Here is a 7588-nt window from a genome sequence, read left to right as displayed (position 1 = left end):
CATAGCAGCACTGTTTACAATAGTCAAGACATGGAAACAACCTGAATGTCCCTCAACAGATGAATGGATAAAGAAGATGTAGTATATATAAGCAATGGAATATTACTCAGCCATAAAAAAGAATGAAATAATGCCATTTGCAGTTACATGGATGGACCTAGAGATTATCATACTAAGTGAAGTAAGTCAGAAAGAGAAAGACAAATACCATATGATATCACTTATATGTGGAATCTAAAATGTGACATAAATGAACATATCTATGAAACAGAAACAGACTCACAGACACGGAGAACAGACTTGTGGTGCCCAGTGGGAGGGGGTGGGGAAGGGTTGGATTGAGAGTTTGGGATTAGCAGATGCAAACTATTATATATAGAATGGATACACAACAAGGTCCTACTGTATAGCATAGGGAACTATATTCAGTATCCTGTGATAAACCATAATGGAAAAGAATATGAAGAAGAATATATATATATATAACTGAATCACTTTGTTGTACAACAGAAACTAACATGACAGTGTAAATCAACTATACTTCAATAAAAAAATTTCACCACCCTCCAATTTTCAATTCCCTAATGACATGTGCTGATGAACAACTGTTCATATGCTTTCTTGCCATCTGTATATCTTCTTTGATGAGGTGACTATTCAGGTCTTTTGGTGACTATTCAGGTCATTTTTTTTTTTTTTTTTTTTTAGAAATTTCATGTAATGTCTGAAACATTTATATTAACATATTTCCATACAAATAACCCAATGAAAGTTTAGTATTAGTTGTTTTGTTTGTTTTTTTATACTGCAGGTTCTTATTAGGCATCAATTTTATACACATCAGTGTATACATGTCAATCCCAATCGCCCAATTCAGCACACCACCATCCCCACCCCACCGCAGTTTTCCCCCCTTGGTGTCCATATGTCCATTCTCTACATCTGTGTCTCAACTTCTGCCCTGCAAACTGACTCATCTGTACCATTTTTCTAGGTTCCACATACATGCATTAATATACGATATTTGTTTTTCTCTTTCTGACTTACTTCACTCTGTATGACAGTCTCTAGATCCATCCACGTCTCAACAAATGACTCAATTTCGTTCCTTTTTATGGCTGAGTAATATTCCATTGTATATATGTACCACAACTTCTTTATCCATTCGTCTGCTGATGGGCATTTAGGTTGCTTCCATGACCTGGCTATTGTAAATAGTGCTGCAATGAACATTCGGGTGCATGTGTCTTTTTGAATTACGGTTTTCTCTGGGTATATGCCCAGTAGTGGGATTGCTGGGTCATATGGTAATTCTATTTTTAGTTTTTTAAGGAACCTCCATATTGTTCTCCATAGTGGCTGTATCAATTTACATTCCCACCAACAGTGCAAGAGGTTTCCCTTTTCTCCACACCCTCTCCAGCATTTGTTGTTTGTAGATTTTCTGATGATGCCCATTCTAACAGGAGTGAGGTGATACCTCATTGTAGTTTTGATTTGCATTTCTCTAATAATTAGTGATGTTGAGCATCTTTTCATGTGCTTCGTGGCCGTCTGTATGTCTTCTTTGGAGAAATGTCTATTTAGGTCTTCTGCCCATTTTTGGATTGGGGTGTTTGTTTCTTTAATATTGAGCTGAATGAGCTGTTTATATATTTTGGAGATTAATCCTTTGTCCGTTGATTCATTTGCAAATATTTTCTCCCATTCTGAGGGTTGTCTTTTCGTCTTGTTTATGGTTTCCTTTGCTGTGCAAAAGCTTTGAAGTTTCATTAGGTCCCACTTGTTTATTTTTGTTTTTATTTCCATTACTCTAGGAGGTGGATCAAAAAAGATCTTGCTGTGATTTATGTCAAAGAGTGTTCTTCCTATGTTTTCCTCTAAGAGTTTTATAGTGTCCAGTCTTATATTTAGGTCTCTAATCCATTTTGAGGTTATTTTTGTGTATGGTGTTAGGGAGTATTCTAATTTCATTCTTTTACATGTAGCTGTCCAGTTTTCCCAGCACCACTTATTGAAGAGACTGTCTTTTCTCCATTGTATATCTTTGCCTCCTTTGTCATAGATTAGTTGACCATAGGTGCGTGGGTTAATCTCTGGGCTTTCTATCTTGTTCCATTGATCTATGTTTCTGTTTTTGTGCCAGTACCATATTGTCTTGATTACTGTAGCTTTGTAGTATAGTCTGAAGTCAGGGAGTCTGATTCCTCCGGCTCCTTTTTTTTCCCTCAAGACTGCTTTGGCTATTCGGGGTCTTTTGTGTCTCCATACAAATTTTAAGATGATTTGTTCTAGCTCCGTAAAAAATGCCATTGATAATTTGATAGGGATTGCATTGAATCTGTAGATTGCTTTGGGTAGTATACTCATTTTCACAATGTTGATTCTTCCAATCCAAGAACATGGTATATCTCTCCATCTGCTGGTATCATCTTGAATTTCTTTCATCAGTGTCTTATAGTTTTCTGCATACAGGTTTTTTGTCTCCCTAGGTAGGTTTATTCCTAGGTATTTTATTCTTTTTGTTGCAATGGTAAATGGGAGTGTTTCCATAATTTCTCTTTCAGATTTTTCCTCATTAGTGTATAGGAATGCAAGAGATTTCTGTGCATTCATTTTGTATCCTGCAACTTTACCATATTCATTAATTAGCTCTAGCAGTTTTCTGGTGGCAGTTTTAGGATTCTCTATGTATAGTATCATGTCATCCGCAAACAGTGACAGTTTTACTTCCTCTTTTCCAATTTGGATTCCTTTTATTTCTTTTTCTTCTCTGATTGCCGTGGCTAGGACTTCCAGAACTATGTTGAATAATAGTGGTGAGAGTGGATATCCTTGTCTCGTTCCTGATCTTAGAGGAAATGCTTTCAGTTTTTCACCATTGAGAATGATGTTTGCTGTGGGTTTGTCATATATGGCCTTTATTATGTTGAGGTAGGTTCCCTCTATGCCCACTTTCTGGAGAGTTTTTATCAGAAATGGGTGTTGAATTTTGTCAAAAGCTTTTTCTGCATCTATTGAGATGATCATATGGTTTTTCTTCTTCAATTTGTTAATATGGTGTATCACATTGATTGATTTGCGTATATTGAAGAATCCTTGCATCCCTGGGATAAATCCCACTTGATCGTGGTGTATGATCCTTTTAATGTGTTGTTGGATTCTGTTTGCTAGTATTTTGTTGAGGATTTTTGCATCTATATTCATCAGTGATATTGGTCTGTCATTTTCTTTTTTTGTAGTGTCTTTGTCTGGTTTTGGTATCAGGGTGATGGTGGCCTCATAGAATGAGTTTGGGAGTGTTCCTTCCTCTGCAATTTTTTGGAAGAGTTTGAGAAGGATGGGTGTTAGCTCTTCTCTAAATGTTTGATAGAATTCACCTGTGAAGCCATCTGGTCCTGGACTTTTGTTTGTTGGAAGATTTTTAATCACAGTTTCAATTTCATTACTTGTGATTGGTCTGTTCATATTTTCTGTTTCTTCCTGGTTCAGTCTTGGAAGGTTCTACCTTTCTAAGAATTTGTCCATTTCTTCCAGGTTGTCCATTTTATTGGCATAAAGTTGCTTGTAGTAGTCTCTTAGGATGCTTTGTATTTCTGCGGTGTCTGTTGTAACTTCTCCGTTTTCACTTCTGATTTTATTGATTTGAGTCCTCTCCCTCTTTTTCTTGATGAGTCTGGCTAACGGCTTATCAATTTTGTTTATCTTCTCAAAGAACCAAGTTTTAGTTTTATTGATCATTGCTATTGTTTTCTTTGTTTCTATTTCATTTATTTCTGCTCTGATCTTTATGATTTCTTTCCTTCTGCTAACTTTGGGTTTTGTTTGTTCTTCTTTCTGTAGTTTCTTTAGGTGTAAGGTTAGATTGTTTACTTGAGATTTTTCTTGTTTCTTTAGGTAGGCTTGTGTAGCTATAAACTTCCCTCTTAGAACTGCTTTTGCTGCATCCCATAGGTTTTGGGTCGTCGTGTTTTCATTGTCATTTGTCTCTAGGTATTTTTTTATTTCCTCTTTGATTTCTTCAGTGATCTCTTGGTTATTTAGTAACGTATTGTTTAGCCTCCATGTGTTTGTCTTTTTTACGTTTCTTTTCCCTGTAATTCATTTCTAATCTCATAGCGTTGTGGTCAGAAAAGATGCTTGATATGATTTCAGTTTTCTTAAATTTACTGAGGCTTGATTTGTGGCCCAAGATGTGATCTATCCTGGAGAATGTTCCGTGCGCACTTGAGAAGAACGTGTAATCTGCTGTTTTTGGATGGAATGTCCTATATATATCAATTAAATCTATCTGGCCTATTGTGTCATTTAAAGTTTCTGTTTCCTTATTTATTTTCATTTTGGATGATCTGTCCATTGGTGTAAGTGAGGTGTTAAAGTCCCCCACTAATACTGTGTTACTGTCGATTTCCTCTTTTATAGCTGTTAGCAGTTGCCTTATGTATTGAGGTGCTCCTATGTTGGGTGCATATATATTTATAATTGTTATATCTTCTTCTTGGATTGATCCCTGGATCATTATGTAGTGTCCTTCCTTGTCTCTTGTAACATTCTTTATTTTAAAGTCTATTTTATCTGATATGAGTATAGCTACTCCAGCTTTCTTTTGATTTCCATTTGCATGGAATATCTTTTTCCATCCCCTCACTTTCAGTCTGTATGTGTCCCTAGGTCTAAAGTGGGTCTCTTGTAGACAGCATATATACGGGTCTTGTTTTTGTATCCATTCAGCCAGTCTATGTCTTTTGGTTGGGGCATTTAATCCATTCACGTTTAAGGTAATTATCGATATGTATGTTCCTATGACCATTTTCTTAATTGTTTTGGGTTTGTTTTTGTAGGTCCTTTTCTTCTCTTGTGTTTTCCACTTAGAGAAGTTCCTTTAGCATTTGTTGTAGAGCTGGTTTGGTGGTGCTGAATTCTCTTAGCTTTTGCTTGTCTGTAAAGCTTTTGATTTCTCCATCAAATCTAAATGTGATCCTTGCCGGGTAGAGTAATCTTGGTTGTAGGTTCTTCCCTTTCATCACTTTAAGTATATCATGCCACTCCCTTCTGGCTTGCAGAGTTTCTGATGAGAAATCAGCTGTTAACCTTATGGGAGTTCCCTTGTATGTTATTTGTCGTTTTTCCCTTGCTGCTTTCAATAATTTTTCTTTGTCTTTAATTTTTGCCACTTTGATTACTATGTGTCTCGGCGTGTTTCTCCTTGGGTTTATCCTGTATGGGACTCTCTGCGCTTCCTGGACTTGGGTGGCTATTTCCTTTCCCATGTTAGGGAAGTTTTCGACTATAATCTCTTCAAATATTTTCTCCGGTCCTTTCTCTCTTTCTTCTCCTTCTGGGACCCCTATAATGCGAATGTTGTTGCGTTTAATGTTGTCCCAGAGGTCTCTTAGGCTGTCTTCATTTCTTTTCATTCTTTTTTCTTTATTCTGTTCCGCAGCAGTGAATTCCACCATTCTGTCTTCCAGGTCACTTATCCGTTCTTCTGCCTCAGTTATTCTGCTATTGATTCCTTCTAGTGTAGTTTTCATTTTCAGTTATTGTATTGGTCATCTCTGTTTGTTTGTTCTTTAATTCTTCTAGGTCTTTTTTAATCATTTCTTGCATCTTCTCAATCTTTGCCTCCATTCTTATTCTGAGGTCCTGGATCATCTTCACTATCATTATTCTGAATTCTTTTTCTGGAAGGTTGCCTATCTCCACTTCATTTAGTTGTTTTTCTGGGGTTTTTTCTTGTTCCTTCATCTGGTACATAGCCCTGTGCCTTTTCATCTTGTCTGTCTTTCTGTAACTGTGGTTTTTGGTCCACAGGCTGCAGGATTGTAGTTTTTCTTGCTTCTGCTGTCTGCCCTCTGGTGGTTGAGGCTATCTAAGAGGCTTGATGGGAGGCTCTGGTGGTGGGTAGAGCTGACTCCAGGTCATTTTTTAATAAAAATTATTTTTTCATTTTCCACAGTTACTTAAATTTACATTTTTATGAAAATATATTTAAATTTTATAGACTGAATACAATTACATTTCACTTTTAAATTACTGTCAGCAGAACAGAGTGTTTGTGAAAAGTCTTGATTAAAATAATTAATGATTTTACTAAACTAAAGGCAAGTAAAATAAATTTTATGAAAAAATATGTAATAGTTTGTAAGTTATGTGAACCCATATTTTATTATTAATCCAAATATCACTGGTACATGAATAGAACATCCAGATGTGCACAAAAACTATGCAATTGTCTTTGATATTTTGCAAATATTCAGTCACTTAAAAATGATAACTTTAGGGAGTTCCCTGGTGGTCCAGTGGTTAAGACTGCGTGCTTCCAATGCAGGGGATACAGGTTCGATCCCTGGTTGGGGAACCCTCATACTGCATGGTGTGGCCAAAAAAAAAGATAACTTTACACACAGTTGTCATTGTAAAGGTAAATTTTCAAAGCAGGACAATAAAATGTTTGTTGAACAGTTTGATAGCTTTAGTTATAACGTTTGTATATTTCTACGTATGGTATGGAGGCTTCCATTTCTACTCTGTCCTGGGCCCCCTGAGTGTTATGGGTGGGACTAAACCCTATTCTTTCCCACTGGCTGACAATTTGTTGTGCACCAGATTCTCCCACCCCGGGGGCTTTGAAAAGAAAATTCCATAAGACTGCTCCCCGCGCCCCGCCCCCCATTACACTGTTTTCCCCCCATTACACTCCTCTGCTGAGGCTGTGGGCACAGAGCCTAACATCTGCTTGAATAGAGAGGAAAGGAACAGGAAGAATATAGAACTACAAAGTTGTTTTTAAAAAGGGTTACTATTTACAAACACTACCTTACCGCACCTGGATAAAAGTGTGAACAACATTCCCCCAGAGCACAGAGGAGCCGAAGTGGCGAACGCTCCATGCACAGGCAGTTTAAGGACAGCCTCCCTGTTGTGACTTGAAGTTTTTAAGTGAACTTCTAGATTATGGGTTGTGGGTCCTGAATCCTGTGATGACCTTGCACCAAAGAGGACAAAATATCGATCAGTTATGATTCAATAATAAAATAATAAAGTGAAATATATCTATATGTATATAGACATGTTTCAGTTATAAATATTCATATTTTTGAAGGTGTCTCCTTAAGCATATTTTACCTCTCCGGTTGTAAAATCAAAAGAGTTTGGAAATCACTGCAGTGAGGAAGTGTGTCAGTATGTGGCCTACAGACCACCTGGTGCCGAATGGAGGTCCTAGGGCATGCCGCAGCAGTGTGTGAAGGTGTGTCTTGGGAGTTTTTCTGTAACAAGCTGCCGAGTTCTTGTGCACACTAATGTTGGAAAACCATTGTGCATAAGGGCTAAGGAAGATTCTCCTGCTGCACTGTGGAGAAAGGAAAAGAGGGCCAAGAAAGTGAAGTTAAGAACAGGTACTGTGGTTTTATTTTTAAAAATTTTTTTCACATTAAAAAAAAAATTGAAGTATAGTTGATTACAAAGTTGTGTTAGTTTCAGGTGTACAGCAATGTGATTTAGTTGTACATACATACATATATATATATATATATATGTATATGTATATATCTGTTCTTTTTCTGATTCTTTTCCCTTATAGGCT

General features: G+C 36.8%; 1 long non-coding RNA gene across 1 annotated transcript; it reads left to right on the top strand.

The window, feature by feature from the left end:
* Window positions 1-620: 620 nt before the first annotated feature.
* LOC309662474 lies at window positions 621-6398 on the top strand. The gene is made up of 2 exons (XR_014264719.1): window positions 621-681; window positions 5921-6398. It is a non-coding gene; the product is annotated as an uncharacterized lncRNA (long non-coding RNA).
* Window positions 6399-7588: the final 1190 nt, after the last annotated feature.

This window comes from Balaenoptera physalus, assembly GCF_965194825.1.
Source record: "Balaenoptera physalus genome assembly, chromosome: 6".
NCBI lineage: Eukaryota > Metazoa > Chordata > Mammalia > Artiodactyla > Balaenopteridae > Balaenoptera > Balaenoptera physalus.
The sequence above is the reverse complement of the archived record's forward strand: the minus strand, read 5'-3'. Positions and strand labels throughout refer to the sequence as shown.